We start from the raw sequence: 26,635 nt of genomic DNA on the forward strand, positions 1-26,635 counted from the left end.
TTAATCCCCTTCACTATTTTTTATTGTCCCGAAAGAATAAAACCACAAAATGTTTGACCCTCTCTCACCTACATCACTCAGCATAATACCCTCCAGTTCTATCCATGTAGAAGCAAATAGGGGGTATTTGAATTTCTTTATTTTTTATTTTGTAGAGTGTTTTTACTGGAGTTCCATTTGCCAACATATAGCATAACACCCAGTGCTCATCCCATCAAGTGCCCACCTCAGTGCCCGTCACTCAGTCACCCCCACTCCCCGCCCACCTCCCTTTCCACCACCCCTTGTTCGTTTTCCAGAGTTAGGAGTCTCTCATCTTCTGTCTCCCTCTCTGATATTTCCCACTCATTTTTTCTCCTTTCCCCTTTATTCCCTTTCACTATTTTTTATATTCCCCAAATGAATGAGACCATATAATGTTTGTCCTTCTCCAATTGACTTATTTCACTCAGCATAATACCCTCCAGTTCCATCCACGTCGAAGCAAATGGTGGGTACTTGTCGTTTTTAATGGCTGAGTAATATTCCTTTGTATCCATATACCACAGCTTCTTTATCCATTCATCTTTCTATGGACACTGAGGCTCCTTCCACAGTTTGGCTATTGTGGACATTGCTGCTATAAACATCAGGGTGCAGGTGTCCTGGCATTTCACTGCATCTGTATCTTTGGGGTAAATTCCCAGCAGTGCAATTGCTGGGTCATAGGGCAGATCTATTTTTAACTCTTTGAGGAACCTCCACACAGTTTTCCAGAGTGGCTGTACCAGCTCACATTCCCACCAACAGTGCAAGAGAGTTCACCTTTCTCCACATCCTCTCCAAAATTTCTTGTTTCCTTTCTTGTTAATTTTCACCATTCTCACTGGTGTGACGTGGTATCTCACTGTGGTTTTGTTTTGTTTCCCTGATGGCAACTGATGCAGAGCATTTTCTCATGTGCTTGTTGGCCATGTGTATGTTCTGTGAAATTTCCGTTCATGTCTTTTACCCATTTCATGATTGGATTGTTTGTTTCTTTGCTGTTGAGTTTAATACGTTCTTTAGAGATCTTGGATACTAGCCCTTTTTCTGATATGTCATTTACAAATATCTTCTCCCATTCTGTAGGTTGTCTTTTAGTTTTGTTGACTGTTTCTTTTGCTTTGCAGAAGCTTTTTACCTTGATGAAGTCCCAATAGTTCATTTTTGCTTTTGTTTCTCTTGCCTTCATAGATGTATCTTGGAAGTAGTTGCTGTGGCCAAGTTCAAAAAGGGTGTTGCCTGTGTTGTCCTGTAGGAATTTGATGGATTCTTGTCTCACATTTAGATCTTTTATCCATTTTGAGTTTATCTTTGTGTCTGACGTAAGAGAATGGTCTTGTTTCATTCTCCTGCACGTGGCTGTCCCAGCATCATTTCTTGAAGAGACTGTCCTTTTTCCAGTGGATAGTCTTTACTGCTTTGTGGAATATTCGTTGACCATTGAGTTGAGGGCCCATTTCTGGGTTCTCTATTCTGTTCCATTGATCTATGTGTCTGTTTTTGTGCCAGTACCACACTGTCTTGATGATCACAACTTTGTAGTACAACCTGAAACCCGGCATTGTGATGCCCCTGGCTCTGGTTTTCTTTTTCAGTATTCCCCTGGCTATTCGGGGTATTTTCTGAATCCACACAAATCTTACGATGATTTGTTGAAACTCCCTGAATAAAGTCATTTGTATTTTGATAAGGTTTGCATTAAATGTGTAAATTGCCCTTGGGTAGTTTTGACATCTTCACAATGTTAATTCTTCTAATCCATGAGCCTGGAATATATATCAAAAGTACACGTGGAGTCTCCATGGAAATGGAATACCCTGAATCCTGGAATACCATCGTTTCTTGATGGAAGGTTCTAAAAAGCATCTGACATAAGGGACCTGGAAAGCTATCCAAGTACATGTGGCAGTCCATGGAAAGGCCCTATGTTCAGCACTCAGAAAGAAGCATTCCTTGAATGCAGCTTTTGACAAATCTCTCATATAAGGAGGGAAAATCTATGAACAGAGTCCCTTCAGTACAGATATCCCCTACCCTCTCACTTGTCTGCATTAGGACCTATATCAAAAGAAGCTGAGGAGGCTCGAGGTAAATGCAGTCTACTGACCTCTGAGAAACAATTGTTAACTGTAGGCAGCTTCAGAAAATCATCTCTCATATGGAACTTAGATCCTAGTCCACAGTTGGTGTGAGGCCCAATGAATGCCCCTGAGCTCAACTTTCAGAAAGCAGCATTCCTTGAATACAGCTTTTGTCAAGGTTCTCAACAATGGAGTTTGAACCTAACTCCACTTTAGGTGAAGAGGTGCCAGGGAAATGCACTGTACTGAAATCTAAGTAGCCAGCATTTCTCCCCTGCAGCTTTTTTTTTTTCCCCTGCAGCTTTTAACTAGCCTCTCAGATAAGAGAGTTAGAAACTATCCACATAGTAGTGAAGGATTCGTGGAAATGCTCTGTAGGTAGCTGTGAGCAAGCAGCGTTCCTTGAGCACAGATTTATAGACCCTCTGAACTAGCAGCAGAACCTACATCAAAAGAACTCCTAGAGGCTCGAGAGAAATGTGGCCTATTGAATGCAGAGAAACAAGCTTTCCTTTCAGGCCACCTCTGACAAATTCTAACATAGCGGAGTTCGAGTCTTTCTCCACAGTAGTTGTGGAGACTCACAGGAAAGGCGCTGTGCTTCACTCTCAGTAAAAAGAATTCATTGAACGGAGCTCTCAGCTAGACTCTCATCTCCTGTGGAGAGGTCTTGGAAATGCTATGGAATGAACTGTGATCAAAAAGCATTTCTAGGGATCCCTGGGTGGCGCAGCGGTTTGGCGCCTGCCTTTGGCCCAGGGCGCGATCCTGGAGACCCGGGATCGAATCCCACGTCAGGCTCCCGGTGCATGGAGCCTGCTTCTCCCTCTGCCTGTGTCTCTGCTTCTCTGTCTCTCTCTCTCTCTCTCTCTCTCTCTGTGACTATCATAAATAAAATTTAAAAAAAAATTTTTTAAAAAACAAAAAGCATTTCTAGAGAGTAGCTATCCACTACGTCCTCAAATAGCAGCATTAGAAAATATATCAAAAGGACCTGTTGAATCGCGAGGGAAATGCAGCCTACTGAACTTAATAAAGAAGCATTCCTGGAATATTACTCAGCCATTAGAAACGACAAATACCCACCATTTGCTTCGACATGGATGGAACTGGAGGTTATTATGCTGAGTGTAATAAGTCAATCGGAGAAACACAAACATTATATGGCCTCACTCATTTGGGGAATATAAAAAATAGTGAAAGGGAATAAAGGGGAAAGGAGAAAAAAATAAGTGGGAAATATCAGAAAGGGAGACAGAACATGAAAGACTCCTAACTCTGGGAAACGAACTAGGGGTGGTGGAAGGGGAGGAGGGCGGGGGGTAGGGGTGACTGGGTGGTTGGCACTGAAAGGGCACTTGACGGGATGAGCACTGAGTGTTATTCTGTATGTTGACAAATTGAACACCAATAAAAAATAAATTTATTTAAAAAAAGAAGCATTCCTGGCAGGCAGCTTCTGACAAGCCTCTAAAATAAAATAAGGCAGTTAAAAACAATGTCCACAGTAGGTGTGGAGGCCCAAAGGAAAAGCCTTGAACTCAATAGTCAGAAAGATGCATTCCTAAAAACAGGTCTCAACTAGGCTCTCACCTATGGGAGTTAAAAACTTAGAAGCACTATAGGTGAGGTTGTGACCTGGTCATGCATTGTATTGAACTCTGTGACACAAGGCTTCCTGCCCTGCAGTCTTCCATTAGCCTCTCACCCTAGGGATGGTAGGCTATCCCCACAGCAGTAAGGTGCCATGGAAAGGCTTTGTTGTGAAGTGAGCATCTAGCGATTTTTTTTTTGCATCTAGCGATTTTTAAATGCAGATTCCCACTACATTCTCAGGAACCCGCATTTGAATCTACATCAAACAAGCCTGTGGAGGATAGGGGGCATTAGGTCAACTGAAATATGAGAAAACATCTTTCCCTGTAGTCGGATTCTCCCACATCTCTAACAGAAGGCATTGAGAACCTATGTCCACAGAAAATGTGGAGGCCTGATGGGAAGGCACTGTGCTCAAGACTCGGAATGAAACATTCATTGAATGCAGCATTCAAATATTCTCCCCCACTCTAGATGAGGAGATGCCATAGAAAGGCACTGTACTGAACTCTGGGAGGGATGCAAACATCCAGGCCCTGCAGCTTTCCAACAGCCACTCACGTACAGGAGAGAGAAGCTATCTCCACAGGAGTGGTCAGCTGATGGAGATGCTATGTAGTGAACTATGAGCAATGAGCGTTCCTGGAAAGCAACTTTCCACTACCCTCTCCCCTAGTGCCATTAGAACCTAGATCAAAAGCACCTGGGAGGTTTCAGGGCAATGTGACCCTCTGAACTATCAGAAACAAGCAGTCCTTGCAGATAGCTTGTGACAAGACTCTAACAGAAGACAGATAAAAGCTCTTTTGAGAGTAGGTGTATAGGCCAGATGGAAAGGCCCTGAGTTTAACATTCAGAAAGAATTCCTTGAATGAAGCTTTCAACTAGCCTCTTACCTATGGGAGTTACAGCCTAGTAACTAGGTGAGGAGGTGCCATGGAAATGCACTGTACTTAACTCTGAGCAACAAGCACTCCTGCAATGCAGCATTCAACGAGTGTCTCTCATATGGAGGTAGTTCTCTCCACAGCAGTAAAGGTGCCATGGAAATGCTACCAAGTTAAGTATGAGAAACCAGAGAAACCTGAGTGCAGCATATAAAGTCATTTGAACACATATCCAAAGGAATTGGAGTCTCTAGAGGGAAATGCGCCATACTTAACTCTGAGAAACAAGCATACCTTGAAGGCAATTTCTGGCAAGCCTCAAACATAAGTGATTTCGAAACCATGTCAACAGTAGGTGTGGAGGCCTAATGGAAAGGCACTGTGCTCATCTCTCAAAAAGAAGCATTCATTGAACGCCACTCTCACCTATGGGAGTTAGAATCTAGCTGCACTAGAGGAGAGGAGGTGAGATGGAAATGCGCTTGAGACTTGAGCCCAGGGCCTTTCATTGGGCCTCCACAGCAACTGTGCACTAGGATCTAACTTCCTTATGAGATGATTTTCAGAAGCTGATAATGCTTGTTTCTCAGAGTTCAGTAAACTGTATTTCCTGATCCTCCACAGCTTCTTCTATTATAGGTTCTAATGTAGACAGGGGAGAAGGTTGGGGATAGCTGCACTGGAGGGACTCTCATTGTTCACAGTTTGATCCATAGCATTTCCATGGCCCTTCCACTCCTGTGGCCATTTAGACTAGTCTTATAAGAGAGACTAGTCTAAAGCTCCATTCAAGGAATGCTTCTTTCTGAGCGCTGAGCACAGGACCTCTCCAAGGACTGCCACACATACTAGGACATAGCTTCCAGATCCTTTATGTTACATGCTTTTAAGAAGCTGCCTTCAAGAAATGTTTCTATCTCAGAATTCGGTATACTGCATTTCCATGGAGGCTCCACATTTTTTATCTACACTCTCTTGCCGGGATCCCTGGGTAGCTCAGCAGTTTGGCGCCTGCCTTTGGCCCAGGGCACGATCCTGGAGTCCCAGGATCGAGTCCTGCGTCAGGCTCTTGGCATGGAGCCTGCTTCTCCCTCTGCCTGTATCTCTGCCTCTCTCTCTCTTTGTCTATCATGAAAAAATAAAATCTAAAAAAAAAAAGCCTGGTTTACACTCTCTTGCCGATAGGTAAGATTGCCAAGAGCTGCACTCAACAAGTGATGGTTTCTCAGTTAAATATACAGCACTTCCATGGCCCCTCCACACCTGTGGAGATAGCTTCTACATCCCGTAGATGAGACGCTAGGGGAACGTTGCAGCGAAAGAATGCTTGCTTCTCAAAGTTCAGTTCAGCTCCTTTCCAGGGCACCTCCTCTGCTACAGTAGAGCTGGGTTCTAACTCCCCATAGGTGAAGCGCTATTTGAAATCTGCATTCAAGCTATGCTTCTTACTGAGAGTTCAGGACACTTCATTTCCATTGGATCTCCACATCTATGGTTATAGATTCTTGCTCTGTCATGTTGGAGGCTTCTCAGATGATGCCTCTGAAGAACACTTATTTCTCGGAGTTAAGTATAGCACATTTCCCTTGAGACTCCACACTTACTTTTGCTTGACGTCCTGATGACTCGTGGAAGAATGTAGTCAATAGCTGCACCCAAGGAATGACTGTCATAGTTCACTATTAGTATCTCCACAGCACTCCACTGATATGTGTAAATAGCTTCTAACTCCCTTATGGGAGAGGCTAGTTGAAAGGTGCAGTGCAGGAATGCTGCTTTTGCACAGTTAAAGACGACACATTTCTATGGCACCTCATCACCTACTGTTGACTTAGTTCTATCTCTGATATAGAAGAGGTTCATTGAGAGCTGCAATGCAGGAATGCTGGATGTTCTCTGTTATTTCCAGTGAATCTCCTCCATGGCACTTCGTCACCTACAGTTGAGCTAGGTATACCTCCCATATGGGAGAATCCAGTTTAAAAGTACATTCAAGGAATGCTTGTCTCTGAGAGTTGAGCCCCGTGCATTTCCATTCGGCCTCCACATGTACTGTGGACTTAGGTTCTAATGCCCTTATGTGAGAGGCTTGTCCAAAGCTGCCTTTCAGGAATGCTCATCAGAGTTATGTATATCACATTTGCCTCATGCCTCCACAACTCCTTTGGCTGTATGTTCTAATGCCTTTATGGAGAGCGTAGTGGAAAGGCGCACGCAAAGAGCCCTGCTTTTCCCAGTTATCTTTATAGCATTTCCATTGCACATCGACTGCTGTGTATTTTCTATCTCTCTTACGTGAGAGGCTAAATGAAATCTCAGTGTTTTTCTGAGATTTCAGAAAAAAGAATGTGTTTGTCTCAGCGTTCAGTAGAGCGCATTTCCATCTCACCTTTGCACACCAGTGGAGCTATGTTCTAACTCCTATTAGTGAGAGAATTGTTTAAAGCAGAGTTCAATGAATGTTTCTTTTCGAGAGATGAGCACAGTGCCTTTCCATTAAGACTCCACACCTACTGGAGACGTTGGATCTAAGTCCCTTATGTTTGAGGCTGGTCAGAAGCTGCCTTCAAGGAGTATTTGTTTCTCAGAATTAAGTGCCGCATTTCCATCGAGCCTCCACAGTTCCTTTGGATATGTGTTCAAATGCCTTTAAGTGGGGAGAAGGGGCAAGACGGCGGAAGAGTAAGGTCCCCAAATCACCTGTCCCCACCAGATTACCTAGATAACCTTAAAATCATCCTGAAAATCTACGAATTTGGCCTGAGATTTAAAGAGAGAACAGCTGAAACGCTACAGTGAGAAGAGTTCGTGCTTCTATCAAGGTAGGAAGACGGGGAAAAAGAAATAAAGAAACAAAAGGCCTCCAAGGGGGACGGGCCCCGCGAGGAGCAGGGCTGAGGCCGGGGCGAGTGTCCCCAGGACAGGAAAGCCCCGTCCCGGAGGAGCAGGAGCTGCACCAACCTTCCCGGGCGGAAAGGGGCTCCAGGGAGGTGGAGCAGGACCCAGGAGGGCGGGGATGCCCTCGGGCTCCCGGGGACACTAACAGACACCTGCGCCCCAGGAGAGTGCGCCGAGCTCCCCAAGGGCTGCAGCGCGCGGCGGGACCCGGAGCAGCTCGGAGGGGCTAGGGGGCAGCTCCGCGGAGGGGGCTGCGGGGCGGGAGCAGCTCGGGGGGCTCGGGAGGCAGCTCCGCGGAGGGGGCTGCGGGGCGGGAGCAGCTCGGGGGGCTCGGGGGCGGCTCCGCGGAGGGGGCTGCGGGGCGGGAGCAGCTCGGGGGGGGCTCGGGGGCGGCTCCGCGGAGGGGGCTGCGGGGCAGGAGCAGCTCGGGGGGGGCTCGGAGGCGGCTCCGGCAGAGGAAGAGGCTCCGTACGGAGGGGGCTGCAAGGCCGGGAGCAGCTCAGAGGGGCTCGGGCAGCAGCTCCGGGGAAGTGGCTGCCCAACCAGGAAAGCGAATCCAACAGCGCAGGCCCGGGAGCACAAGGCGCTGGGACACAGACCAGGATCCGACCCCCCACGGGACAGGCAGAGGTCGGGAGGGCACAGGAAGCGAGGACGCTCCTGCCCCCAGCTAAGCAGATCAGCTGCCCCGCCCCAGAGCATCCAGGCCCCTGCAGACGGAGAGCTCTGGAGTTACTGCGGGAACTGAATCCAGGGCTCCAGAGCTGCCGCCACCACCGGGGTTGTTCCTCCTGGGGCCTCGAGGGGTAAACAACCCACACTGAGCCCTGCACCAGGCAGGAGGCAGAGCAGCTCCCTCAAGGGCTAACTCATGAAAATCAGCAAAACAGGCCCCTCCCACAGAAGACCAGGTAGACGGACAAGTTCCAGGGGAGTCAAGGGACTTAAAGTATACAGAATCAGAAGATACTCCCCTGTGTTTTTTTTTCTTTTTGATTTCTGATTGCTTCCCCCACCCTTTTTTTCAACTTCTTTCTTTTTCTTTCTCTTTTTCTTCTCTTTTTTTCCTTTTTTCTTCCTTTTTTGTTTTATCTTTTTCTCAATTCTTTCCTTCTCTCTCTCTCTTTTTCTCCTTTTCCCAATACAGCTTGTTTTTGGCCACTCTGCACTGAGCAAAATGACTAGAAGGAAAACCTCACCTCAAAAGAAAGAATCAGAAACAGTCCTCTCTCCCACAGAGTTACAAAATCTGGATTACAATTCAATGTCAGAAAGCCAATTCAGAAGCACGATTATACAGCTGCTGGTGGCTCTAGAAAAAAGCATAAAGGACTCAAGAGACTTCATGACTGCAGAATTTAGATCTAATCAGGCAGAAATTAAAAATCAATTGAATGAGATGCAATCCAAACTAGAAGTCCTAACGACGAGGGTTAACGAGGTGGAAGAACGAGTGAGTGACATAGAAGACAAGTTGATGCCAAAGAGGGAAACTGAGGAAAAAAGAGACAGACAATTAAAAGACCATGAAGACAGATGAAGGGAAATAAACGACGGCCTGAGGAAGAAAAACCTACGTTTAATTGGGGTTCCTGAGGGCGCCAAAAGGGACAGAGGGCCAGAATATGTATTTGAACAAATCCTAGCTGAAGACTTTCCTAATCTGGGAAGGGAAACAGGCATTCAGATCCAGGAAATAGAGAGATCCCCCCCTAAAATCAATAAAAATCATTCAACACCTCGACATTTAATAGGGAAGCTTGCAAATTCCAAAGATAAAGAGAAGATCCTTAAAGTAGCAAGAGATAAGAAATCTCTGATTTTATAGGGAGGAGTATTAGGGTAACAGCAGAACTCTCCACAGAGACCTGGCAGGCCAGAAAGGGCTGGCGGGATATATTCAGGGTCCTAAATGAGAAGAACATGCAACCAAGAATACTTTATCCAGCAAGGCTCTCATTCAAAATGGAAGGAGAGATAAAGAGCTTCCAAGACAGGCAGCAACTGAAAGAATATGTGACCTCCAGACCAGCTCCGCAAGAAATTTTAAGGGGACTCTTAACATTCCCCTTTAAGAAGAAGTTCAGTGCAACAATCCACAAAAACAAGGACTGAATAGATATCATGATGACACTAAACTCATATCTGTCGATAGTAACTCTGAACGTGAACAGGCTTAATCACCCCATCAAAAGGTGCAGGGTTTCAGACTGGATAAAAAAGCAGGACCCATCTATTTGCTGTCTACAAGAGACTCATTTTAGACAGAAGGACTCCTACAGCCCGAAAACAAAAGGTTGGAGAACCATTTAACATTCAAATGGTCCTCAAAAGAAAGCAGGGGTAGCCATCCTTATATCAGATCAACTAAAATTTACCCGAAGACTGTAGTGAGAGATGAAGAGGGACACTAACTCATACTTAAAGGATCTATCCAACAAGAGGACTTAACAATCCTCAATATATATGCCCCGAATGTGGGAGCTGCCAATATTTAAAACAATTAATAACCAAAGTGAAGAAATACTTAGATAATAATACACTTATACTTGGTGACTTCAATCTAGCTCTTTCTATCCCTGATAGGTCTTCTAAGAACAATATCTCCAAAAAATGAGAGCTTAAATGATACACTGGACCAGATGGATTTCACAGATATCTACAGAACTTTATATCCAAACTCAACCGAATACACATTCTTCTCAAGTGCACATTGAACTTTCTCCAGAATAGACCACAGTTGGGTCACAAATCGGGTCTGAACAGATACCAAAAGATTGGAATCGTCCCCTGCATATTCTCAGACCATAATGTCTTGAAATTAGAACTAAATAACAAGAAGAAGTTTAGAAGGACCTCAAACACGTGGAGGTTAAGGACGATCCTGCTAAAAGATGAAAGGGTCAACCAGGAAATTAAGAAAGAATAAAAAAGATTCATGGAAACTAATGAGAATGAAGATACAACAGTTCAAAAAATTTGGGATGCAGAAGAAGCAGTCCTAAGGGGGAAATACATCGCAATACAAGCATCCATTCAAAAACTGGAAAGAACTCAAATACAAAAGCTAAACTTACACCTAAAGAAGCTAGAGAAAAAACAGCAGATGGACCCTACGCCCAGCACAAGAAGAGAGTTAATTAAAATTCGAGCAGAACTCAACGAAATCGAGACCAGAAGAACTGAGGAACTGATGAACAGAATCAGGAGTTGGTTCTTTGAAAGAATTAATAAGATAGATAAACCATTAGCCAGCCTTACTAAAAAGAAGAGAGAGGAGACTCAAATTAATAAAATCAGGAATGAGAAAGGAGAGATCTCTACCAACACCAAGGAAATACAAACGATTTTAAAAACATATTATGAACAGCTATATGCCAATAAATTAGGCAATCTAGAAGAAATGGACACATTCCTGGAAAGCCGAAAACTACCAAAACTGGAACAGGAAGAAATAGAAAACCTTAACAGGCCAATAACCAGGGAGGAAATTGAAGCAGTCATCAAAAACCTCCCAAGACACAAGAGTCCAGGGCCAGATGGCTTCCCAGGGGAGTTTTATCAAACGTTTAAAGAAGAAACCATACCTATTCTCCTAAAGCTGTTTGGAAAGATAGAAAGAGATGGAGTACTCCAAATTCGTTCTATGAGGCCAGCATCACCCTAATTCCAAAACCAGACAAAGACCCCACCAAAAAGGCAAATTACAGACCAATATCCCTGATGAACATGGATGCAAAAATTCTCAACAAGATACTAGCCAATAGGATCCAACAACACATTAAGAAAATTATTCACCATGACCAAGTAGGATTTATCCCTGGGACACAAGGCTGGTTCAACACCCGTAAAACAATCAATGTGATTCATCATATCAGCAAGAGAAAAACCAAGAACCATATGATCCTCTCATTAGATGCAGAGAAAGCATTTGACAAAATAAGTCATCCATTCCTGATCAAAACTCTTCAGAGTGTAGGGATAGAGGGAACATTCCTCAACATCTTAAAAGCCATCTACGAAAAGCCCACAGCAAATATCATTCTCAATGGGGAAGCACTGGGAGCCTTTCCCCTAAGATCAGGAACAAGACAGGGATGTCCACTCTCACCACTGCTATTCAACATAGTACTGGAAGTCCTAGCCACAGCAATCAAACAACAAAAAAGACATTAAAGGCATTCAAATTGACAAAGAAGAAGTCAAACTCTCCCTCTTCGCCGATGACATGATACTCTATAGAAAACCCAAAAGTCTCCCCGCCAAGATTGCTAGAACTCATACAGCAATTCGGTAGCGATGCCCAGAAATCAGTGGCATTTCTATACACTAACAATGAGACTGAAGAAAGAGAAATTAAGGAGTCAATCCCATTTGCAATTGCACCCAAAAGCATAAGATACCTCGGAATAAACCTCACCAAAGAGGTAAAGGATCTATACCCTAAAAACTCTAGAACACTTCTGAAAGAAATTGAGGAAGACACAAAGAGATGGAAAAATATTCCATGCTCATGGATTGGCAAATTTAATATTGTGAAAATGTCAATGTTACCCAGGGCAATATACACGTTTAATGCAATCCCTATCAAAATACCATGGACTTTCTTCAGAGAGTTAGAACAAATTATTTTAAGATTTGTGTGGAATCAGAAAAGACCCCGAATAGCCAGGGGAATTTTAAATAAGAAAACCATATCTGGGGGCATCACAATGCCAGATTTCAGGTTGTACTACAAAGCTGTGGTCATCAAGACAGTGTGGTACTGGCACAAAAACAGACACATAGATCAATGGAACAGAATAGAGAACCCAGAAGTGTACCCTGAACTTTATGGCCAACTGATATTCGATGAAGAAGGAAAGACTATCCATTGGAAGAAAGACAGTCTCTTCAATAAATGGTGCTGGGAAAATTGGACATCCACATGCAGAAGAATGAAACTGGACCACTCTCTTCCACCATACACAAAGATAAACTCAAAATGGATGAAAGATCTAAATGTGAGACAAGATTCCATCAAAATCCTAGAGGAGAACACAGGGAACACACTTTTTGAACTCGGCCATAGTAACTTCTTGCAAGATACATCCACAAAGGCAAAAGAAACAAAAGCAAAAATGAACTATTGGGACTTCATCAAGATAAGAAGCTTTTGCACAGCAAAGGATACAGTCAACAAAACTAAAAGAACCTACATAATGGGAGAAGATATTTGCAAATGACATATCAGATAAAGGGCTAGATTCCAAGATCTATAAAGGACTTCTTAAACTCAGCATCAAAGAAACAAACAATCCAATCATGAAATGGGCAAAAGACATGAAGAGAAATCTAACAGAGGAAGACAGTGACATGGCCAACATGCACATGAGAAAATGCTCTGCATCACTTGCCATCAGGGAAATACAAATCAAAACCATGATGAGATACCACCTCACACCAGTGAGAATGGGGAAAATTAACAAGGCAGGAAACAAAAAATGTTGGAGAGATGCAGAGGAAAGGGAACCCTCTTACACTGTTGTTGGAAATTGAACTGGTGCATCCACTCTGGAAAATGTCTGGAGGTTCCTCAAAGAGTTAAAAATAGACCTGCCCTACAACCCAGCAATTACACTGTTGGGAATTTACCCCAATGATTCAGATGCAATGAAACGCCGGGACACCTGCACCCCGATGTTTCTAGCAGCAAAGTCCACAATAGCCAAACTGTGGAAGGAGCCTCAGTGTCCATTGAAAGATGAATGGATAAAGATGTGGTTTATATATACAATGGAATATTCCTCAGCCGTTAGAAACGACAAATACCCACCATTTGCTTCAAAGTGGATGGAACTGGAGGGTATTATACTGAGTGAAGTAAGTCAATCGGAGTAGGACAAACAGTGTTTGTTCTCATTCATTTGGGGAATATAAATAATAGTTAAAGGGAATATAAGGGAAGGGAGAAGAAATGTGTGGGAAATATCAGAAAAGGAGACAGGACATAGATTCCGAACTCTGGGAAACGAACTAGGGGTGGTGGAAGAGGAGGAGGGCAGGAGGAGGGGGTGAGTGGGTTTCGGGCACTGAGGGGGACACTTGTCGGGATGAGCACTGTGTGTTATTCTGTAATTTGGTAAATGAACACCAATAAAAATTATTTTATTAAAAAAAAAAGAATTCAGTCACAGATTTAAAAAAAAGTTAAAAAAAAAAAAAAGGTTCGAGCAGAACTCAATGAAATAGAGACCAGAAGACCTGTGGAACATATAAATAAAACCAAGGGTTGGTTCTTTGAAAGTATTGATAAGATAGATAAACCATTAGGCAGCCTTATTAAAAAGAAGAGAGAAAAGACTCAAATTAATAAAATCATGAAGAGAAAGGAGAGATCACCACAAACACCAAGGAAACACAAACGATTTTAAAAATATATTATGAACAGCTATAGGCCAATAAATTAGGCAATCTAGAAGAAATCAGTGCATTTCTGGAAAACCAGAAACTACCACAACTGGAACAGGAAGAAATAGAAAACCTAAAAAAAAAAAAAAAAGAAAAGAAAGAAAGAAAACCTGAACAGGCCAATAACCAGGGAGGAAATTGAAGCAGTCATCAAAAACCTCCCAAGACACAAAAGTCCAGGGCCGGATGGCATTCCAGGGTAATTCTATGAAACGTTTAAAGAAGAAACCAAAACTATTCTACTTAAGCTGTTCAGAAAGATAGAAGGAGATGGAATACTTCCAAACTCGTTCTTTGAGGCCAGCATCACCTTAATTCCAAACCAAAGACCCCACCAAAAAGGAGATTTATAGCCCAATATCCCTAATGAACAGGATGCAAAAATTCTCAACAAGATACTAGCCAAAAGGATACAATACATTAGGAGGATTATTCACCTTGACCAAGTGAGATTTATCCCCGGGACACAAGGCTGGTTCAACACTCGTAAAACAATCAATGTGACTGATCATATCAGCAAGAGAACCAATAACCATATGATCCTCTCAATAGATGCAGAGAAAGCATTTGACAAAATACAGCATCCATTCCTGATCAAAACTCTTCAGAGTGTACGGATAGAGGGAACATTCCTCAGCATCTTAAAATCCATCTACAAAAGCCCACAGCAAATATCATTCTCAATGGGGAAGCACTGGGAGCCTTTCCCCTAAGATCAGGAACAAGACAGGGATGTCCACTCTCACCACTGCTATTAAACATAATACTAGAAGTCCTAGCCTCAGCAACAGGCAAAAAAAGAAATAAAATGCATTCAAATGGCAAAGAAAAAGTCAAACTCCCCCTCTTTGCAGATGACATGATCCTGTACATAGAAAACCAAAAGACTCCACCAAGATTGTTAGAACTCATACAGCAATTTGGTAGCGTGGCAGGATACAAAATCAATGCCCAGAAGTCAGTGGCATTTCTATACACTAATAATGAGACTGAAGAAAGAGAAATAAAGGAGTCAATCCCATTTACAACTGCACCCCAAAGGCATTAAATACTTAGCAATAAACCTAACCAAAGAGGTAAAGGATCTATTGCCTAAAAACGACAGAACACTTCTGAAAGAAATTGGGGAAGACACAGAGAGATGGAAAAATATTCCATGCTCATGGGTGGGAAAAATTAAAATTACGAAAATGTCAATGTTACCCAGGACAATTTACGTATTTAATGTAATCTCTATCAAATACCATGGACTTTCTTCAGAGAGTTGGAACAAATTACTGTCAGATTTGTGTGGAATCAGAAAAGACCCTGAATAGCCAGGGAAATCTTTAAAGTGAAAACCATATCTGGGGGCATCACAATGCCAGATTTCTACCACAAAGCTGTGGTTATGAAGACAGTATTTACTGGCACAAAAACAGACACATAGATCAATGGAACAGAATAGAGAATCCAGAAGTGGATCCTCAACTTTATGGTCAACTAATATTCGACAAAGGAGGAAAGACTATGCACTGGAAAAAAGACAGTCTCTTAAATAAATGGTGCTGGGAAAATTGGACATCCACATGCAGAAGAATGAAACTAGACCATTCTCTTACACCTTACACAAAGACAAACTCAAAATGTATGAAAGATCTAAATGTGAGACAAGATTCCATCAAAATCTTAGAGGAGAACACAGGCATCACCCTTTTTGAACTTGGCCACAGTAGCTTCTTGCAAGATTCATCCATGAAGGCAAAAGAAACAAAAGCAAAAATGAACTATTGGGACTTCATCAAGATAAGAAGCTTTTGCACAGCAAAGGATACAGTCAACAAAACTAAAAGACAACCTACAGAATGGGAGAAGATATTTGCAAATGATGTATCAGATAAAGGGCTAGTTTCCAAGATCTATAAAGGACTTCTTAAACTCAGCATCAAAGAAACAAAGAATCCAATAATGAAATGGGCAAAAGACATGAAGAGAAATCTCACAGAGGAAGACATAGACATGGCCAACAAGCACAGGAGGAAATGCTCCGCATCACTGGCTATCAGGGAAATACAAATCAAAACCACAATGAGATACCACCTCACACCTGTGAGAATGGGGAAAATTAACAAGACAGGAAACAACAAATGTTGGAGAGGATGTGGAGAAAGGGGAACCCTCTTGCACTGTGGTTGGGAATGTGAACTACTGCAGCAACTCTGGAAAACTCTGTGGAAGTTCCTCAAAGAGTTCAAAATAGACCTACCCTACAACCCAGCAATTGCAGTGCTGGTCATTTACTCCAAAGATACAGATGCAGTGAAATGCCGGGACACCTGCCAATATAACCCATGTTTCTGGCAGCAATGTCCACAATAGCCAAACTGTGTAAGGAGCCTCGGTGTCCATCGAAAGATGAATGGATAAAGAAGATGTGGTTTATGTATACAATGGAATATTACTCAGCCATTTGAAACCACAAATACCCACTATTTGCTTCGACATGGTTGGAACTGGAGGGTATTACGCTGAGTAAATTAAGTCAATCGGAGAAGGAGAAACATTATATGGTCTCATTTGTTTGGGGAATATAAAAAATAATGAAAAGGAATAAAGAGAAAGGAGAGAAAATGAGTGAAAATATCAGTGAAGGTGACAAAACATGAGAGACACCTAACTCCAGGAAATTAACAAGCGTTAGTGGAAGGAGAAGTGGGTGGGGGGTTGAGGTGACTGGGTTATGGGCACTGAGGGGGGCAGTTGGAGGGATGAGCACTGGGTATTATACTATATGTTGTCAAATTGAACTCCAATAAGAAAAGAAAAGAAAATAAAGTCTATATTTTCCTTAGAAAAAATAAAATGGGCAGAAGACATGAACAGTCATTTCTCCAAGGAAGACCTACACATGGCCAACAGACACATAAAAAAATGCTCCACATCACTTGCCATCAGGGAAATATAAGTCAAAACCACATGAGATACCACCTCACACTAGTGAGAATGCTGAAAATTAACAAGACAGGAGACAACAAATGTTCAAGAGGGTGTGGAGAAAGGGAAATCCTCTCCCACTATTGGTGGGGCTTCAAACTGGTAGAGCCACTCTGGAGAACAGAGCAGAGTTTCCTTACGAAGTTAAAAATAGGGCAGCCAGGGTTACTCAGAGGTTTAGCCCTGCCTTCAGCCCAGGGCCTGATCCCAGAGAGCCCGGGATCGGCCCCCACATCGGGCTCCCTGCATGGAGCCTGCTTCTCCTTTTGCCTGTGTCTCTGCTTCTCTCTCTGTGTCTCTCATGAATAAATAAATAAAATCTTTTTTAAAAAAAGAAGTTAAAAATAGAGCTATCTTATGATCCAGCAATTGCACAACTAGGTATTTATTCAGAGGATACAAATATAGTGACCCAAGGGCACATGGACCCCATCGTTTATAGCAGCAATGTCCACGGTAGCCAAACTGTGGAAGGAGGCCAAAGGTCTATCTACTGAGAATGGATAAAGATATGAAATATATGTGTGTGTGTGTGTGTGTGTGTGTGTGTGTGTGTGTGTGTGTATGCAATGGAATCTTAGCCATGAAGAAGAATGAAATCTTACCATTTGCAATGATATGGATGGAACTAGAGGGTATTATGATGAGTGAAAGAAATCAGTCAGAGGAAGACAAATATCATGTGATCTCACTCATTTGTGGAACTGAAGAATTTAAATGTAACACTGAAACCATAAAACTACTAGAAGAAACCCAGGAGAAAACCTCCCTGATATGGCAAGGATTTTTTGGATATAACATCAAAAGCACAAGCAACAAAACCAAAAATCAACAAGTGAGACATCAAACTAAAAAGCTTCAGCACAGAAAGAAAAATCAACAAAATGTAAAGTCAACCTATGGAATGGGAGAAAATATTTGCAAACCATGTATGTGATAAATACATATATAAGTATATGAAGAACATATACAACTCAACAGGAAAAAAACCCAAATGATCCAATTAAAATGGGCAAAGGGTTTGAACTGACATTTTTCTGAAGAAAACATATAAATGGCCAAAAGCTACATGGAAAGATGCTCAACAGCACTCATCATCAGAGAAATGCTAATCAAAACCACAATGAGACAAAACCTCACATCTCTTAGAATGGTTATTATCAAAAAGACAGGAGACAACAAGTGTTGATAGGAATGTGGGGGAAAGGGAGCCGTTACGCACTGTTGATGGGAATGTGAACCAGTTCGGCCACTACAGAGAACAGCACGGAGGTCCTTCAAAAGATGAAAAGCTACCATGTGATCCTGCAATTCCTCTTTGGGGGATATACCCAAAGGAGATGAAAATACTCTCTCAAAGAGATGTCTGCAGGCTGTGTTCACTGCAGCATTGCTCACAAGATGTGGAAACCATTTGGGGTGTTCACGGATGGATACGTGGATAAGGAAAATGCAGTGGGATGCTCTCCACCATGAAACAGGGAATCCATCTGTGATACCATGGATGAACCTTGAGGGCCTTGTCAGGTGGAGAAAGACAAATACTGCATGATGCCTTTTGAATGTGGAATCTGAAAGCATTAGGCACATAGAAACAAGGTAAAATGGTGGCTGTCAGAGCTGAGGAGTGGGGGACATGGGGGGATATTGGTCAGAGATTCTAAACTTCCAGTTACAGTAAGTTCTGCGGATCCGATGTACCTCATGGTGAGTACAGTTAACAATACTGTATCGTGATTCACAGCTGATACAAGGGTGGACTTTGAATGTTCTCACCATAGCAACAACACCATGGTAATCATGGGAAGTGAAGGGTGTGTTCACGAAGTTCAGTGTGCTGATCACTTCACAGTATAACGTGTATCAATCAGAACGCTGAACACCTTAAAGTTACACCATGTAACATGTCTCAATAAAGCTGGAAGAATTACAAATAAAGTGAATACTCATGAAGGCAAAATGAAACTTCTCAGATGGTTCTGGCCTTCTCTCCAACCACAGTCAGCTGAACAAATACAGGGAAAGGGTTAGGATTTTATTCAGATAGGATAATGATTTGGCCAAGAGAGGACAAGAAGGGGGGGAGAGGCAGGATGTGTGCAGAGCAGTAACTATCGTGACAGACCAGGGAACCCACGCTCAAGAGAGCAGTGGAGACAGGTGGCCTTGGGGACCTTGACAAACTTCCCGACACCTGCCGGGGAGGATCTGCCAGGAGGGAGCACATCATCTGTGTGGATGCTGATCTACCAAGAACCAGGATGGGCCGTCCGGCGAGATGGGCTGAGTCAGGGACAAAGCAAAGGCAGTGACCACCACCAGAAGGGGTGGCAGGGAAGGCCAATGACAGGAGGGTCAGCACTGAGGATAACGCCACCAGACCTCAAACCTCTTCCACAGACAAGGGCTTTCTCCCTGTTTTCATGCTGACCCTGAGAGTCACAGGTTCTGGAGCTGCCCAATGTCTCTCAATCCCAGAACCAAACCCTAAACCATCTAAATGCTAGGAATACTAGTGACGTGGAGGAAGCCTGGTGCTACCTGAGGCCTCCATACAGCCAGGGACACATCACCATCATGGGCCTCTCCCTCCAGAATGTTCCCCTCCCTGCCCTGGGGGACTCTTCCCCGGACAACTCCACACAGGTGCTAATTAAGGTACTCCCCTAGGGCCCCATCCTCTCAACAACAGGGAGAGTGGATTCCCCTGCTTCCTCTCTAGTGAGCGGCTCATCAGCATCCCTGTTCTACAACTGCTGTCCCTTTGGAATCGGGAAGGCTATTTCTGCTGCCAGCTGCAGCTGATGCTAATCTGCTACCACTTTGAGACTCAGGTCCCACCCCTGCCTGGACCCCCATTGCCAGGCTGTCCGAGAATCGACACTGCCACCTCTGTCTGCATCTCAAGGCTCCTCCGCTCTCGGGTGGCTTCTTGTCCAGACACATTGTGTTCATGCATCTGCTGACAAGCAAGAGGGCTCCCATCCTGTGTCCTGTTCCTTAAGGACCTGGCTCTGGCCTCAGGAACTCATTCTCTGTCTCTCATCCCTCCTGCCACTATTTCAAACCCAGAGAATCCAGAGTAGAAACAACAGACCAGCTCAGCATCTGGAAACTGAAGGGCTGAGCATTAGTGCCAGAGACTCAGACATGAAGGTAGGAAAAAAGGTCTTGCAGATGCAGGCACATCCTAGAATACCTAGTGAGGTTTGGGGGCACATTCTAGAACATTTTTACAGGAGCTTTGCCTTCTGGATGCTTCAGGGGAATTATGGGGGGCTGTGTCTGTGTACATATGTATCTGAGTAGGTATCTGGGAATGGGTGCACAGGTATTGTTTTTGTGATATTATTATCATGTGCCTGTCTGCAGGGTTTGGCATGCTTGGAGGGGAACTGTTCAGGGCTTGCCTGGCTGAATGGGTGTGTGTCTACATGATCACAGAATTAGAAAACTTGACTTTTTAGGACAACATCTCTAGCACCACTGGGCCATTAGCCCAAATGTCAGCTCTGGCTTATATTCATCTGCAGTATGACCCCAATGCTACAGAATCATCTAGAAAGCAAGATCAGGATTTGTACGTGCTTTTATCCTCCACAGCCTAGTATATTAGAGCCTGGCTTATAAAAAAAAATAAAAAGCAAGGTTCTCAGAATTAGCGAGATTTGGGTTGAAATCCCAATAAGCATTTACAAACAGTGTGATCTTGGCCAAGTTATTTAACCTCTACTACCCACCTACCTTACTCTCTAAAATAGGACTACTTGCCTCACTTTCCAGTGAATAAATCCCAAAGTTAAATGAAAAGAGACACAAACTCACACACTGGTTCTGCCACTGCCTGATGTAGCACCTCTCTGAAAACCGCTCCTGATGTGTGAAATTGGGATGATAAGAGTCAGCATTTACTGAACACCTACTCTGTGTCAGCCACTGTTCTAAGAGCTTTGGGTGCTCAACCCACTTAAGCAATTCTACTTCCAAGTGAGGAAGCTGGCCCACAGAGAGGTTAAGCAACATGCCCAGGGTTGCTCATCTAGGAAATGACAGAGCCATGACTGGAACTCAGGCAGTCGGACGCCTTGACCCTTGTTCTTAATCACATGAACCCCTGTTCTGCCTAACAAGGATAAACTGAGAGAACCATATAAGCATGATGTTCTTTGAGGGGAAAAGAGTTTTGCCCTGAAAAATAAAAAAAAAAAGGGATTATGATTTTTGAATTCAGAATAATGAATATAAAGGTAATCTATTTCATGCCACCTGTCAGGAAACATACAGTAGCAAGATTTCTCTGTGATGCTTGGTCAACATGTCAACTATATAGTTTCTGTGCCATTAGGAAATGTGACTCAGCATCACTCTTCAGGATTAAAAGGCTTCCGTGTCCTGTCGCCTTTTCATTCATTTGACAAATATTTATTGCAATTAGAGCTGGAGGGTGAGCCAGGAGCCAGGGAGGTCATCTCATTCAGACTCCTCCTTTTACACATAGAAACACAGAAGTGAGGGAAATGCAGTGACTTCTCCATATCAAATAACCAGACTGGCCGAAAGCAATTCTGCTATGGGGGACCCAGGGCTCCTGGCTTCTAGCTCAGCATTCTGCTAGACGACTCCAGGTGTCAAGACCCATGGATCAGAGAGGAGGGGCAAGACGGCGGAAGAGTAGGGTCCCCAAATCACCTGTCCCCACCAAATTACCTAGATAACCTTCAAATTATCCTGAAAATCTACAAATTCGGCCTGAGATTTAAAGAGAGACCAGCTGGAATGCTACAGTGAGAAGAGTTCGCGCTTCTATCAAGGTAGGAAGACGGGGGGGGGGGGGGGGGGGGGGAAGAAATAAACAAAAGGCCTTCAAGGGGGAGGGGCCCGCGAGGAGCCGGGCTAAGGCCGGGGGTGAGTGTCCCCAGGACAGGAAAGCCCCGTCCCGGAGAAACAGGAGCTGCACCAACCTTCCCGGGCGGAAAGGGGCTCCAGGGAGGTGGAGCAGGACCCAGGAGGGCGGGGATGCCCTCGGGCTCCCGGGGACACTAACAGGCACCTGCGCCCCGGGAGAGTGAGCCGAGCTCCCTAGGGGCTGCCGCGCGCATGGCGGGACCCGGAGCAGCTCGGGGGCCTCGGGGGCGGCTCCGCGGAGGGGGCTGCGGGGCGGGAGCGCGAATCCACCAGCGCAGGCTCCGGAGCACAGGGCGCCGGGACACAGCCCAGGATCCGGCCTCCCCCGGGACAGGCTGAGGCCGGGAGAGCTTAGGACAGCGGGGACGCTCCTGCCCCGAGCTGAGCAGATCAGCGGCCCCGCCCCAGCGCCTCCAGGCCCTGCAGACGGAGTAGTTCCTGCGGGAGCTGAATCCAGGTTTCCAGAGCTGCCGCCGCCACTACGGTTGTTCCTCCTGCGGCCTCACGGGGTAAACAACCCCCACTGAGCCCTGCACCAGGCAGGGGCAGAGCAGCTCCCCCGAGTGCTAACACCTGAAAATCAGCACAACAGGCCCCTCCCCCAGAACACCAGCTAGACGGACAAGTTCCAGGGGAAGTCAAGAGACTTAAAGTACACAGAATCAGAAGATACTCCGCCATGGTTTTTTTTTTCTTCTTCTTTTTTTTTCTCTTTCTTTTTGATTTCTGATTGCTTCCCCCACCCTTTTTTTCACCTTTCTTTCTTTTTCTTTCTCTTTATCTTCTCTTTTTCTTTTTTTTTTCTTCCTTTTTTCTTTTTCTCTTTTCTTTCCTTCTTTCTCTCCTCTCTTTTTCTCCTTTTCCCAATACAACTTGTTTTTGGCCACTCTGCACTGAGCAAAATGACTAGAAGGAAAACCTCACCTCAAAAGAAAGAATCAGAAACAGTCCTCCCTCCCACAGAATTACAAAATCTGGATTTCAATTCAATGTCAGAAAGCCAGTTCAGAAGCACTATTATACAGCTACTGGTGGCTCTAGAAAAAAGCATAAAGGACTCAAGAGACTTCATGACTGCAGAATTTAGATCCAATCAGGCAGAAATTAAAAATCAATTGAATGAGATGCAATCCAAACTAGAAGTGCTAACGACGAGGGTTAACGAGGTGGAAGAACGAGTGAGTGACATAGAAGACAAGTTGATGCCAAAGAAGGAAACTGAGGAAAAAAGAGACAGACAATTAAAAGACCATGAAGACAGATTAAGGGAAATAAACGACGGCCTGAGGAAGAAAAACCTACCTTTAATTGGTGTTCCCAAGGGCGCCGAAAGTGACAGAGGGCCAGAATATGTATTTGAACAAACCCTAGCTGAAAACTTTCCTAATCTGGGAAGGGAAACAGGCATTCAGATCCAGGAAATAGAGATATCCCCCCCCTAAAATCAATAAAAACCATTCAACACCTCGACATTTAATAGTGAAGCTTGCAAATTCCAAGGACAAAGAGAAGATCCTTAAAGCAACAAGAGACAAGAAAGCCCTGACTTTTATGGGGAGGAATATTAGGATAACAGCAGACCTCTCCACAGAGACCTGGCAGGCCAGAAAGGGCTGGCAGGATATATTCAGGGTCCTAAATGAGAAGAACATGCAACCAAGAATACTTTATCCAGCAAGGCTCTCATTCAAAATGGAAGGAGAGATAAAGAGCTTCCAAGACAGGCAGGAACTGAAAGAATATGTGACCTCCAATCCAGCTCTGCAAGAAATTTTAAGGGGGACTCTTAAAATTCCCCTTTAAGAAGAAGTCCAGTGGAACAATCCACAAAAACAAGAACTGAATAGATATCATAATGACACTAAACTCAGATCTCTCCATAGTAACTCTGAACGTGAACAGACTTAATGACCCCATCAAAAGGCGCAGGGTTTCAGACTGCATAAAAAAGCAGGACCCATCTATTTGCTGTCTACAAGAGACTCATTTGAAACAGAATGACACCTACAACCTGAAAATAAAAGGTTGGAGAACCATTTACCATTCAAATGGCCCTCAAAAAAGAGCAGGGGTAGCCATCCTTATATCAGATAAACTAAAATTTACCCCGAAGACTGTAGTTAGAGATGAGGAGGGACACTATCTCATACTTAAAGGATCTATCCAACAAGAGGACTTAACAATCCTCAATATATATGCCCCGAATGTGAGAGCTGCCAAATATTTAAACCAATTAATAACCAAAGTGAAGAAATACTTAGATAATAATACACTTATACTTGGTGACTTCAATCTAGCTCTTTCTACCCTCGATAGGTCTTCTAAGCACAACATCTCCAAAGAAATGAGAGCTTTAAATGATACACTGGACCAGATGGATTTCACAGATATCTACAGAACTTTACATCCAAACTCAACTGAATACACATTCTTCTCCAGTGCACATGGAACTTTCTCCAGAACAGACCACATACTGGGTCACAAATCGGGTCTGAACCAATACCAAAAGATTGGGATCGTCCCCTGCATATTCTCAGACCATAATGCCTTGAAATTAGAACTAAAGCACAACAAGAAGTTTGGAAGGACCTCAAACACGTGGAGGTTAAGCACCATCCTGCTAAAAGATGAAAGGGTCAATCAGGAAATTAAGGAAGAATTAAAAAGATTCATGGAAAATAATGAGAATGAAGATACAACCGTTCAAAATCTTTGGGATGCAGCAAAAGCAGTCCTAAGGGGGAAATACATCGCAATACAAGCATCTATTCAAAAACTGAAAAGAACTCAAATACAAAAGCTAACCTTACACATAAAGGAGCTAGAGAAAAAACAGCAGATTGACCCCACACCCAGCAGAAGAAGAGAGTTAATTAAAATTCGAGCAGAACTCAACGAAATCAAGACCAGAAGAACTGTGGAGCAGATCAACAGAACCAGGAGTTGGTTCTTTGAAAGAATTAATAAGATAGATAAACCATTATCCAACCTTGTTAAAAAGAAGAGAGAGGAGACTCAAATTAATAAAATCATGAATGAGAAAGGAGAGATCACTACCAACACCAAGGAAATACAAACGATTTTAAAAACATATTATGAACAGCTATACACCAATAAATTAGGCAATCTAGAAGAAATGGACGCATTCCTGGAAAGCCACAAACTACCAAAACTGGAACAGGAAGAAATAGAAAACCTTAACAGGCCAATAACCAGGGAGGAAATTGAAGCAGTCATCAAAAACCTCCCAAGACACAAGAGGCCAGGGCCAGATGGCTTCCCAGGGGAATTCTATCAAACGTTTAAGGAGAAATTATACCTATTCTACTAAAGCTGTTCGGAAAGATAGAAAGAGATGGAGTATTTCCAAATTCATTCTATGAGGCCAGCATCACCCTAATTCCAAAACCAAAGACCCCACCAAAAAGGAGAATTACAGACCAATATCCCTGATGAACATGGATGCAAAAATTCTCAACAAGATACTAGCTAATAGGATCCAACAACACATTAAGAAAATTATTCACCACGACCAAGTAGGATTTATCCCTGAGACACAAGGCTGCTTCAACACTCGTAAAACAATCAATGTGATTCATCATATCAGCAAGAGAAAAACCAAGAACCATATGATCCTCTCATTAGATGCAGAGAAAGCATTTGACAAAATACAGCATCCATTCCTGATCAAAACTCTTCAGAGTGTAGGGACAGAGGGAACTTTCCTCGACATCTTAAAAGCCATCTAAGAAAAGCCCACAGCAAATATCATTCTCAATGGGGAAGCACTGGGAGCCTTTCCCCTAACATCAGGAACAAGACAGGGATGTCCACTCTCACCACTGCTATTAAAGATAGTATTGGAAGTCCTAGCCTCAGCAATCAGGCAACAAAAAGACATTAAAGGCATTCAAATTGGCAAAGAAGAAGTCAAACTCTCCCTCTTCGCCGATGACATGATACTCTACATAGAAAACCCAGAAGCCTCCACCTTAAGATTGCTAGAACTCATACAGCAATTTGGTAGTGTGGCAGGATACAAAATCAATGCCCAGAAATCAATGGCATTTCTATACACTAACAATGAGGCTGAAGAAAGAGAAATTAAGGAGTCAATCCCATTTACAATTGCACCCAAAAGCATAAGATACCTAGGAATAAACCTCACCAAAGAGGTTAAGGATCTATACCCTAAAAACTATAGAACACTTCTGAAAGAAATTGAGGAAGACACAAAGAGATGGAAAAATATTCCATGCTCATGGATTGGCAGAATTAATATTGTGAAAATGTCAATGTTACCCAGGGCAATTTACACGTTTAATGCAATCCCTATCAAAATACCATGGACTTTCTTCAGAGAGTTAGAACAAATTATTTTAAGATTTGTGTGGAATCAGAAAAGACCCCAAATAGCCAGGGGAATTTTAAAAAAGAAAACCTTATCTGGGGGCATCACAATGCCAGATTTCAGGTTGTACTACAAAGCTGTGGTCATCAAGACCGGTGGTACTGGCACAAAAACAGACACATAGATCAATGGAACAGAATAGAGAATCCAGAAGTGGACCCTCCACTTTATGGCCAACTAATATTCAATAAAGGAGGAAAGACTATCCATTGGAAGAAAGACAGCCCCTTCAATAAATGGTGCTGGGAAAATTGGACATCCACATGCAGAAGAATGAAACTAGACCACTCTCTTTCACCATACACAAAGATAAACTCAAAATGGATGAAAGATCTAAATGTGAGACTAGATGCCATCAAAATCCTAGAGGAGGGATCCCTGGGTGGCGCAGCGGTTTGGCGCCTGCCTTT

Source organism: Canis aureus, chromosome 37 (assembly GCF_053574225.1).
Source record: "Canis aureus isolate CA01 chromosome 37, VMU_Caureus_v.1.0, whole genome shotgun sequence".
NCBI lineage: Eukaryota > Metazoa > Chordata > Mammalia > Carnivora > Canidae > Canis > Canis aureus.